The sequence below is a fragment of the Miniopterus natalensis genome, chromosome 10 (genome assembly GCF_054644295.1).
Source record: "Miniopterus natalensis isolate mMinNat1 chromosome 10, mMinNat1.hap1, whole genome shotgun sequence".
Lineage (NCBI taxonomy): Eukaryota > Metazoa > Chordata > Mammalia > Chiroptera > Miniopteridae > Miniopterus > Miniopterus natalensis.
In genome coordinates, this window is record NC_142090.1 from 4,927,479 (window position 1) to 4,939,892 (window position 12,414).

Below are 12,414 nucleotides of genomic sequence, written 5' to 3' on the forward strand. Positions count from 1 at the left end.
AAGACACAAACGTCACCAGGAAATAGGTTTATAATAGGTTTATCACAGCCACAACCAAGACAGTGGCACCCTGAAGACAGGACTCTGGAGATAAGCCCTTCTGTCTTAATGAGTGTGGTTGTTGGGGGGTGGGGGGCATGAGGGTGCTGATAAGGTTCCATACGTCTCGTACCTTCCTCGACAAGGACCTCAACGAAGTATACTTTCAGGGCCAACGCTGGGCACAATTAGGTGATTTCAGAGGCTCACTGGCCCCTACCTTCACACTTCTGTTTAAAACACCTTTAATAGAAGATCACCGCCTTGAGCCCAGGCTTCACTCATTTTTTAACCCCCAACGGAAATCAGTTTAGTGCCGTAAAGAGAGTAGATGGCCAATAAACAGTGGTTCAGAGAATGAATGGGAAAAAAAGCAGGAATAAATGAGCAACTTCAGAATGAAATACGAAGATTTTTAAAGCAAAACTGTATGTGTAAGGTGGTGCAGGAACTCAGACCTTTTTATACTAAAATTTAATTAAGCAACAGATGTAAAATGGCCGGCAGCAGAGTTCAGTCCCTGTGGACAGGGTTTTAAAGCAAGACGATTTGCACCTTAGGTACCATGTAGAAGAGAGTCGCAACGGGGGGTGGGCCCTGGCTCATAAGAACAATCTAAAATTTTCCCTCTTTGCAAAAACAGAGTTGGTCAGAAAACAGGTACCTACAGGAAGGGAAAGTTTTCCAGTAAGGGGGGAAAAAAGTGCACAGTAAACGGAATAAATGCCAGAGGGTAGACTTCTCTGAACTGTCTTGTTAAGGGCTGGCTTATTTATCATAACAGTTTGTGCATCAATTAAAGCTGATGATGGGAGTTTGTCTCGTCCTGAGCAACAGGGCGTCACTTGCCCAACCACCTATTTGCATGATTCAAAAATAGACATGAAAATTATTTACATGAGTGGCACGGTTACAAAGGAATCTAAATCTCAATGTATTAATTAATTTAAGTCTCATTTTACATTCTGAAAACGTCCAGGTGGGCTCTCAGGAGAGGGAATGAATCTGGGGGTAGGAAGTTATTTTTATTATTTGCAAACACTGAGAAAATATTTGTGTTTGGTTATTTTGTTTTCTACCTCATTTCAGTTTCTTTGATATTCTTTCAAAGCAATCTCTTAGGGGGAAAAAAGGCATTATGCAAATGTAGCATCAAGGGATGCTTTATATTACATCACCTCATTAGGCAACATCCTGTAGGTTTCTGGAGTTCTTTAAAATAAACTCCATTCTGTTCTCTCCCTTTCCTTTCCAGGGGTAAATCTGCTATCAATCTTATTTTTTTTAAAAAAATATCTTTTCATTGATTTTAGAGAGAGAGGAAAGGAGAGGGAGAAACAGAAGCATGGATGAGAGAGAAACATTGATCGGCTGCCTCCTGCACGCCCCCTACTGGGGACCGAGCCAGCAAACCGGGCGAGTGCCCCGACTGGGAAACCAGCCGGCGACCTCTTGGTGCGCAGAGCAGCGCTCAACCAACCGAGGCTCACAGGCCGGGCTACTGCCAATCTTAAAGTGTATCTGCCCACAAATTAATTGTATTGCTCCCAGTCATGGCCATTTGAGTTCCTTCTGTGTTATCTTTTTATATTGCATAAAAAGCTTTCCATATAATATATAATTATATTATATCATATAATACAAAGCACACATGGCTTGTGTTTAGTATTTTCCACTATCACGCACAGAGAGACAACAAGGTTGATTCACCCCAACGGTTGCCCACCTTGGCAGGGTTCGTTATCACAAAAGCTTCCAGGGACTAAATGGTTTCACACGTCATAAGCCTTTTTTTTTTTTTGCTAAGCAAATAATTTTTCCTCTTCACAGTCCATTCCAAGTCGGAGGCTCTAATGCGAAGAAAATGGCCAAAATGCTATTGAAAGCTACGAAGGCGCAAAACATTCCATCTGCATGTTCCATGCAGTCCCCACGGGGAGCCGAAATCCAAGTGTCCTGGCAGGGAGTGCAAACATCCATCACCCCCAGAACGGCAGCAAACATGGAAGATTCAGGGCGCGTGGGCCCCCTCTTCCAAGTCTATCCAGCTGTCACTTTCTTTGGCTTTCCTGTTCTTTGGAAAGGAAATTTAGTCATCGGTGTGCAACAATACAGCACTAGAAACATTCCTCCCCAAAAACATCGGATTGGAGAGAACTTTAAGTAATGGTCCCTGTTGTCTCAGGCTGCCACTGTTGGGGACTCAGGGGCTTCGCTGAAGTATTTTTATTTATTTTTCAATCCTCACCTGAGGATATGTTTATTGAATTTTTTGGAGAAAGGGGAAGGGGGAGAGAGAGAGAAAAACATCGATGTGAGAGAGAAACATCGACCAGTTGGCTCTCGCACTCACCCCAACCCGGGATCGACTCCCCAGCCTGGGTGTGCGCCCTTAGCTGGAATTGAACCTGCCACCCTTTGGTGTCGGGTATGATGCTCCAACCAACTGAGCCGCCCAACCAGGGCTGAAGTATTTTTAAAGATAAGATTGTCCTCTGCAACTTAAACTAAAATAGCAACACTTTCTGAAAGGATTGGAACAAAATGACCACAAAGAGACAGAGTGGCTCCCAGGCCAGCAAGGCTTCACTGTAACCTGATTGATTCTATCAAAAGAGCTAAATAATAAAGGATGGGCTCAGGAGGAAGCTGGAAAACAGGCCAACTGGAGGCCAAAGCGAGGGAGCAAGATGACTTCATGTCCAAGTCCATCCTAACAAAGAGGGCGCCACGGTCCAGAGAGCCTATTCCCTTTAGCTCCAACCATCACCTGCTCCTGGTGGGCCGATTCCACACTCCAGAAGCAGGCATCTGATTTGGCTCCCCGCTCGGTGCCCTACAGGGAGAGATTTGGCAGGATGAAGGCTGAGTCTCTGGTCCCTCCGGCGTTCCGTTTTTTCATTACGAACTGATGCACTGGCATCCTGGTGTGTAATTTGGCTCCCACACCCCTTGCCTGCAAGGGGTGTGCCAGCCAGACCATCCTGTCCCTTCAGCAATTGCTCTTCTCATTTTAAATTAATATAGTGGTGTTTTGATGGCAGAGCTCAATCTTGCAGGCTCTGATTATACCTGAGATCAAATTGGAGTGCGCTGATAGATGAAGTTCTATCAAACGAATCTGACTTTGAATCGCAGAGAACTCATTAAAGGTACCGTCAGGTATCTTGAGGGACAGCCTTCCAGACTTTGCTCCGTGATGTGATTTCAGCCTCCAGAACTGGATGCAGCCAGCTAAGGAAGTTTCCTGCCTGTTCTAAAACTTCCAGGCATTTCGTCTACACCATCCGAAGAAGCTGCTTTAGATAAAATCTCTACTAAATCCTTTCATGTAAGTGGAGCCCAATTTCCTTATTTTTCTATTTTCTCATTAAAAATGAAATTTCCATGGCAGTTCCACTTTATTTTCTCAAGGCTTCATTTTCATAGACCTTTCTTCTCCATGTATAACCCGAATTACATCTGCCCTCCTCAGAGCATTTGTTTTCTATTTCTTTAAAGCATGCCCGTGCATGTTTTATACATTTTACTTGAGTTGTACTGTCCCTATATTGAGGTGATACCCCAAATATTATAATAATATTGAGTGGCAATGGAGAATGCAGCTTTACAGAAATGGATACATATTTCTAGGCTCTTTTATCCCAGATGACTTTTCTATTCATATTCAGTCCATGTTGCCGTAGATCTTCACTTCCCATATCTGAACAACGCCAACCCCTCGCGCTGAGTATGCACCTTTTCTCGGTGCAAAACTCTGGTTTCAACAGTCTGGTATCGAGTTGTATTTAGTTTTACTCTTTCCCGCCTCTGTCACTTTTAATCTCAAACTCACTTGCAGTTAACAATTTAGTAAATTACAGTCAACTTTTAGCTAATTATGTTCCCCACAAATGCTGTTTTCAAATTTAAGAGCAAACCCGTATTTCATGTAAGTAATTTGATTTGTTTGCATTTCAAATGAGCTCTGGGTAGCGGTAGCTTCCAGCAGCCTGCGCGGTGTGGTAGGGAAATCCCTCCGAACTGCCCAGTTCATTTCAGAAACAGTTTGAACGGAGGACTTCTGCCCGGGTAGCCTGTTCTGGAACGGTGGAGGGCGGGGGGGTGTGTGTGCAAACGAGAATGCACGCGTGTTTGGTATGTTTGTATTTAAAATGCACACAGATACACTAACCATCACAGGGCCATATGCACTGATACTATCTCAATGGATGAACATTACACACACACACACATATGTATACATGTATATGGTGGATGCTTTGCTTATTAATATGAACAGTTTCTATTCTAAGAATGGAAGAAAGAAGAGATTGCCTGTGGATGGAAGGAGGAAAGCAGTCACTGCCACTAAATACCTTCATTATCGTGTTTCCAGGGCATTTTTAGATATTGGTTACACTCCTATCTAAAGAATTATTTAAAACACTCTAAAAACAAATATTAATTTTAAAATCATCTACTATATTAATTCACCTTTTGGCTGCCTTTTATTAGTTTGGATGATATATCTGGTGATTCCAAAATTACTCGTTTGTGAGGACTGTGAGCCTCGGTGCTGCGACCACTCATTTCAGAAGAAGACAGGTGTGTCTTTCCCTGCTTGGGTTGACACCATTTCATTAACACTTCCTAGTTTTATATTAAAATCTTGTAAATTATTCTACCGGCTCTCTTTAGGCACACTCGTAACTGCGGTTACTGGAGCTGGAACCTGTCTGTGATTACACACGAAGCTTCATTTGGGCCCCCCTAATTTTGCTGCTTGGTCACCTTACCATTTTGATGTTTTGCAATGAAACAAAATAAAACAATTTTTTTTCTGGTTTCTAGAGACCTAAGAAGAAGAAAGATGAATTGATTCTAACAGTTGGGCTACTATGATTTTATAAAAATTATGAGATACTAAATAGGTATAACCAAGAGTCTGGCCGTGCAGTACCACAGATGGGCTGTATCTTCCCGGGGTCCCTCTGGCCTCTCCTTCCCCCTCCCCGAACCCCAGTCTTCATACTAAGTCCCCTCCCTCCTGTCACCCAGTGTGGAGACTGCTCTCCTGGCCTCTCTACCTCCCACTTAGAAGAGCAAACAGAGTTATTTTATTCTTTTGATAGAAAACAGTGCTGTCGCCTAAGGGAATCAATCTCTGCAGACGCGGTGCCAGTGTCCTCTGCCTGCCCCTCGGGCACTGCCACCCACCGTCGGACCTGGTGGCATCCCCTCCCCTCCTCTTTCTAACGGGGCCTCGGAACAAGCTGCAGGCAGCGAACGGATGAGGGAAGATCGGGGCACCGGGCAGGCTGCGGGTTCGACGCTTAGGTAGGCGAGTTTCTTCTGAAAAGATCAGAAAAAGGGGAAAAGGAAACATGTTGTTTCAACATCTTGTGTCATATCTGCTGTCGGCAAGGACGCCGATAACCTTTTACCACACTCTCCATCTCATCAGCATGCACCGCAGCCGCTCGGTGGAAATGCCTTGATGCTAAAAACCACGGACGTCAGGCGCTCCCCGAAACAAAGGCGTGTTTTTCACTCCTTCACGTCAAGCGGTTTTCAATATGGTTCCAAAACTACCGTCATCTAAGCTGTATTTTTTAATACACTTGTCAGGGCCAAACCAGGAATACTGGGCGGGGGAGGCAGGATTTAGAAATGAAGCTTTTATAAGTCTCTTCTGTCCTGTTAACAAAAAAGCTTCAGCCTTCATCTTTTAATTATACTTAAGGCACATAGTCATTCCGCAGTCGAGAAGAAAAGGCAAATTTCCCACCCGATCAGCTTATTAGGTGGCCGGCCCATTTTCTCTCCTCCCTCCCTCCTTCCCTTTCTCTCTCTCTCTCTCTCCCTTCCTTCATTTTTAAACATTTGGTCAAAAAATACATGAGGTCTAGATGCGTATAAACCTAGATTTTAATCTTGGTTTAGACTCTCAACACCGCATTTACTGTTTCGGCTCTGCTGAGTTAATTAACCCTCCTGAAGTTAAGTTTCTTCAGCTATAAAGTGGAAATAGTGACTTATAACTTACAAAGTTTTGGGGGTGGGCTGAGCGAGCCAATATATGTAAATGCCCATGGGAAGCACTTAATACTAATGCCATTTCCTTTCCCTTCATTTATGTCATAATCTAATTTGGAGAGAACAAACCGATCTTCTCTGTTTCTCTGTCTCTTTCTCTCTCTCTCCCCCTTCCTTTCTCTTTAAAATCAATTTGCAAAAAAAAACAAAAAAAGTTTTCAGACTACTTTTACGTCAAATGCTACTTAAAAAGCAACCTCTGCCTTTGTATTCTAACATCACCTAGAAAAGTTTATTGTATTCAACGAATCTTTGCTGAACAGTAAGTTCTTAATAATACCCTAGATATTTCCATTAGATTTTTATAGTAAAACTTTGATTCTTTTCTTAAGTATCCAGTTTGGGAGAGGTATTTTTAAGTATAATTTACAAAGTCGATCCATTACGTGTACCCTCACTTTACAATGCCATTAAAATGGATATTTTAAAAGATAATATACAGACATAAAAATATTTCTGATTGAAGGACATGAGACAATTCCCACATGCTACGGGTGATATAGGTCCACTTCAAGGTTTCCATTCATTCTGTTTCAGTCATTACAAAAACTAAGCCCCACACATACGCACTCACAAAATGAAATGGTAGAAATAACTTAAGAACTTACATGCATATGTGCATAACACATGGACACGGACAATAGTGTGGGGAGGGCTGGGGGTGTATGTGCAGGGTGGAGGGGGTCAGTGGGGGAAAAGGGCCACGTTTGTACTACTTTCAGCAATAAAGATGAAATAAAAAATAAATAAATTGGCATAAAAAAATGGCAGAAATAAAAAGCTATCACCAAGCTACAGAAAGTCTATGTTCCTCAAAGTCTCTCGCAAAAGCTCAAAGAGTTGGCAGCATAAAACACAGTTTCTTTTAAGTGAAGTCAAGCCATCGCAACAATTTTACCTTAGGATTAACTGATTAATCAGAAATACTAGACTTGACCGAAGGTCCCTTGGCTGAGAGCATTTCTAATTATAGACAGAGACAATGAAGGGCAGGAGGGAAAATGCCCTTGCGCGTGGTTGAAGAGATGGGGTGGCACAGGGCCCGCCGGGCTTCGCCGGGCCTCACCGGGGCCGGGCACTGGCTCCACACATTCGCAGTTTCTCCGAAAGGCTCATGATGAGACAGGTGTCCGTCTGAACCCAGTTCCCCACCCCAGCTACAATGACTTCCTGGGAATTTACAGCTCTGAGCCCTATCTTGAAAAGGGGAGGTAATAAAATCTACTTTGCATAACTTTTCGAGTTAAATGAGCTATCTCATCCATTATTCCAGTTAATTCTGTCATCGACCCCTAACCATATCTTGAAACAGCCTCTAACTAGGCCCCCTGTGACCATTTGTCCCTTTTGACGACACTGTCCCCTCTGAAAAGTCTAGTTCTCTAGCTATAAAATAACATTGGATTTAATTTTCTAATTTTACCTTTTAGTCATTACTCTCTTCCTTGCTTGTTCCATTTAACTGCACCCTCCAATTTCAGTACAATTACTTAACACAATAATTAGTTAGATAAATGATTAATCTTTTGGTTAACAGACTGATTACTCACAATAAATCTCATTTACTGAAAATGATACTCTTTCGTGGCAATCGGGCCGTGTTTTTAGCTTTGTTGTTTCAAAAGTTAGACGCCATGGTTTCTTAGAACACATAACACAAACTTGGAAAATTCACTTTACCAAAGTTTGGAAATCTTCTTCCTAAAAATTGGTTGTAAGTAATGCCAGAGTCACGCTCTCCTGTCTTTTGGATGCCGCTAAATCACAGTTTAGTATCATGAAACTATATTGAATTTTACACAGCTTACTTTACAGGCGAAGACTGTGAACATAACTCCTTTCCAATAGATACAAAATCTAATAGTAAACCACCCAAAAGGATGGATAATTTATATTGCTTCTTTCAACAAAAGAAGCAATAAAACTATGACTTATGAGAACTAGACTGCATTGAGAAATTAAAATAAATGAAACATTGAAAAAAAACGATGACAACAGTAAATATCACCAGAAAATAGAAAATATAAGCTTTATACCTCCATAATTAAATAAATCTTATATATATATCAAATACTTCAGCAGGAAATTCTTAGTCCTAATGATTTGTGAAATGAGTACATGGCTACCGTGCACCTAATATACACACATGAGCATTTTAAAAGCAGGCTGTGACTTGTTGAGATATAGAGAAATATTTTGGCCATCAAAAAGCATTAGGATTGTTGACTAAGACTTCACTCAATTGGGATCTAATGAAACTTTCTCTTGGTTCCTAATTTATCAAATTCAAATTCTTGGGTATTTATTTCAGAAGTACATTTCCTTGTTTAATGGTTCTTGCCTCTTATCAGTTCAAATATTATTACATTTGCAGTTCTTGGGATATAAATAAAATATGCTAACTTTTTTTGGGTTTGGGATAACCACTAATGGTTTTCTCTGGGCAGAATTAATTTCTTCATTTCCAAGTTGGCATGCCTCATTCCAAACAGGCTCTTCTATGGAAGAAAATAACTTTGTATTGTTTCTATGTCCTTTATAAAGTTGATTAAGGACAACTGAATTAATAGTCACATTCCAAGAATAGATATGACCATAAAGAACAGCAAAATCATTACTTTAAAATTGATTCCATTTTTAAATGTTGCAGTAATAAAAAGAAGAGATAACATTGCAAGTAATATATTACTATCCTTGTAAAATTCGTGAGAAACCAATAATGAGTAATTCTGCATTTGTCAGCTAGCGGTATGGCACGACTGAACATCTATCAAAATAAAAATGAGTCCATCTGCGTACAAAATCAACTCTCGATCGTAAGTATCGTCAGAAACTATAGAGTTCCAAATGAAGTCTCTGGGTAAGGCTCTTAAAAAAAAAAAAAAAGCATCATTTTAAGTGCATAGCTATTACAAGCTCATTTGATATTCATTTTAATTGCCATGACTATAATGAACATACTTTGTATTCCAACAGATGTCACAAGCACTAGACAGAAGTTCCAGTATAATTCAGTCTTAGTTAAAAATGAGGAAAGGAATATTCAGAATTGAATGTTACCGGGAAGGGGGGAAAAACCAGTTACAGCAACATCAGCTCCCTAAAAGAGCAAATTAAAGATGTTTATTAAGTTGTGTTCTTTCTTCCTTGGACATATACAGGACACACTGATACGGGAACGTGCTCTCTTGACCAGCCCTCTTCCTTGCCTCAGCTGTTGTACGGATTAGTTTGCCCGGGACCCAAACATTGGGAGAGTGAAAAATCCCTCGGAAGGGCAGGCTAAGTTCACTTTACAATATGGAGGGACTGGTCTATGAAAAAGATTTAAAAAGTACCACTATGCCAATTTATTTTAGCTGAAGGGGCAGATAATTATGTGTACTGTTTTATTTCAGTTGCTCAGACAAGTTCTAATATTCCCTTTAATCTTCCCCCCCACGCGAAGGACTCACACCTTAAAATCTAATGCACAAGAAACCTTCAGTCCTGAGATGAAAGACGGTGTTTCTCAATGTCATTCAGAGCATCACCCAGGGATGTTTGCTGAACCCCAGCGAAGTTCCAGCCAATCAGGATTCTTGCCATCAGCACGTCTGACAAGCTACCTAAACATTCTGATGGACACACTTGTTTAAAAACAACCGCCTGATCCGGAAATGTCACCAAAACGCCCTGCCAGCTCCCCAGCTTGTCCCAAGTTGTTCTTTGTCTGAAGGCCCTGAAAGTGTGGTTTAGGTGGCTCTCCCTCAGGTCAATGACTGCGTCCTAAACCTGAGGCTCTGAGGCCGGTACAGCCAAGATTTCTCTCCATGTATCAAATACGTGGGGGTAAAAAGTAAAAATAATCCCCATCAAAACAAAAACAAAAACAGAAACAACTGCCTGGCCCTGGCCCTGGCCCTGGCCCTGGCCAGGCGGCTCAGCTGGTTGGAGTGTTGTCCCGTCCACCAAAAAGGTTTCGGGTTCGATCCCACATGCAAGACAACCGATAGATGTCTCTCTCCCCCCCTCTCTCTAATCAATAAATATATCCTCAGGCGAGGATTAAAAAATAATAAAACTAAAGACAACTGCCTGAAGGTTGGATGAGGTAACATTTAGAACGATACATTTTTCATTTCATTCCAACCAGTAAATATTTATGAAGTACCGATGCTGAGAGTGAAACTGGACACATGGGGGGTGTCCAAAAAGGCAAGAAGCATATGAGAAACTTATTGTCGAGTAAATCTATGACGTATAACAACAATCTACACATGTCCAGAGACGCGAGGCCCGAACGCCTGGAAACACAAAGGAAACTGTTTATGGCGCAGATGGACCGCTCCCTCCTGGTCTCGGGTTAGCAGCTCTTCCCCTCTAACGGCGCCTTGCGGATGAAGTTGTGTTTAGCTTATTACTAGAGACGTAAGCGGCCCGCTGCTTAACAGCAAACCTATCCCACTCCCACGATGTCCGACGTCCGCGTGCTGGAAAGGAGGCGGCCCGGGTGAGGCGCCGGGAACGGGACAGACGGTCTCGGGGAGGGCGGAGCGCGGGCCTGGGCCACAGCCCTGCGGGCAGAGCGCTGTCCTCCCTCCGGCCTCAGCTGCAGGCCGATTCTGCTGGAAGCCGCCTCACCTCGCGTGTTCGTAACCACCAGAGCGAAACCGCACAAGTCAAAGTCGACTTTGGAGTTTAACAGGAGGAGAGGAGATAAAGCCGATGGTACCAAGTGATTTTTCTGGGCAGCGACTGCCCCCATCCTCACCCTCGCCCCAGAACTGGAGCCCCGGGATGGAAATCTCGGAATAAACGTCAGTGAGCAGCCCTCACTCACGAAACTGAGTGCACACGGCTGGTGAGGTTCACTCACTGCGCCTCGAACCCTGGAGTTTATAGTCCTTGCGTGACTTTCCTTAGTAGTGGAAATGGGATCAAAAAGCAGCCTCTGGTCCAGTAATACCTGCGTCACTCGGGAACTCACCATATGAGTCTGCCTGGCTGCCGTAACAGACCCCCCAGGCTTACACAGACAGTTATTTTCTCACAGGCCTGGGGCTGGAAGGCCAGGATCAAGGCTAGGCCAGTTTGGTTCCTACTGAGAGCTCCTCACATGGCAGAGAGAGAGAAAGAGCTCACTGTTGCCCTCTTTATAAGGCCACCAATCCAATCAGATCAGGAACCCAGACTTAGGGCCTCATGTTTAATTATCTCCTAGGAGCCCTATCTCTAATGCAGTCACAGTGGGGGGTAGGGCCCCAACCTACGAATTTGGGGGTGGGGCACAATCCAGTCCACAGCACGCATTACAAATGCACATTCACAAGTTGCACCTGGGAGCTAGGGAATCAGAGACTCAGGAACCAGGCCCAGAGTTTGTTCTACGCACCTGTCCAGGTTACTCTAATGCACATTAGAGCCAGAGAAGCCATGGCTTTCAGGAGAAAGTCCCAACTCTGCAGCATAGCATCTAGTGTCCTCCGGCTTTGCTCTACTTCTCACCATGGCCGGGGGTCGCTCATGTTCTGTCTTCTAGATTTTTCTTACCCTCCTTCACCAGCCTCCAGCCTTTCCGCCTCTTTAATGAATCATCACTTCACATCCCAGCCACAATCCTCTCTCTCCCCAAACAGCAGAGGCTCTGACTGCCTGGACCAATCATTGTCATATTTCACAGACTTTACTTGGAGTCCATAGGCTACACTTGTCTGTGATTATAGCACAAGACTTTGGACATAAAGAACACTCACGTCTTCATAACAGCGTGTGCTGGTTTGCTTATAACTCTTCTCTGTAAGCTACCCCTTACAACACCGGCTCCAATACAGCATGATTTTGACCAATGAGGGGTCCATTGGTCTCTGACCCAACTCCACTTCCAAAGTTGCTTAGTATTAAAAAAACAATCAATCTAATATTTGCTACTTATTAAGTCCTTAAGTGCATCAAACCCTATAATAAGCACTTGGTATATCACCTCACTAAATTCTCGCAATTACCCCGAAATAAGCATTACAATCCCTGTTTATCTGAAGAGATCCTTGGCACCGAGACATGAGTTCAATTAACTCTCCCCTAAAGTCACACACCTGGGGAGAGGTGAGGCTGAGCAACTGCTTCTCCCACTCCACGCACATCCTTTATTCCCACTGTCACACCACAGGTGGGGACACGGATTTACTGCTGAGAACCCCAGGACGGGTGGCTTTTGCGGTCAAGATACTTCCAGTATATCCTTTGGAGACTATTTGCTATACCCCTAACATACACACACACCCTGAAGCATCCCTCCAAGTCAACCATTATGGGGAA

At 43.1% G+C, this 12,414-nt stretch overlaps 1 protein-coding gene across 1 annotated transcript in view; it reads right to left on the reverse strand.

The window, feature by feature from the left end:
- Positions 1 to 12,414, reverse strand: part of CNTNAP2 (contactin associated protein 2) — a 1,301,514-nt gene that overhangs the window by 348,529 nt on the left and 940,571 nt on the right. The gene's annotated exons all lie outside the window — the stretch shown is intronic.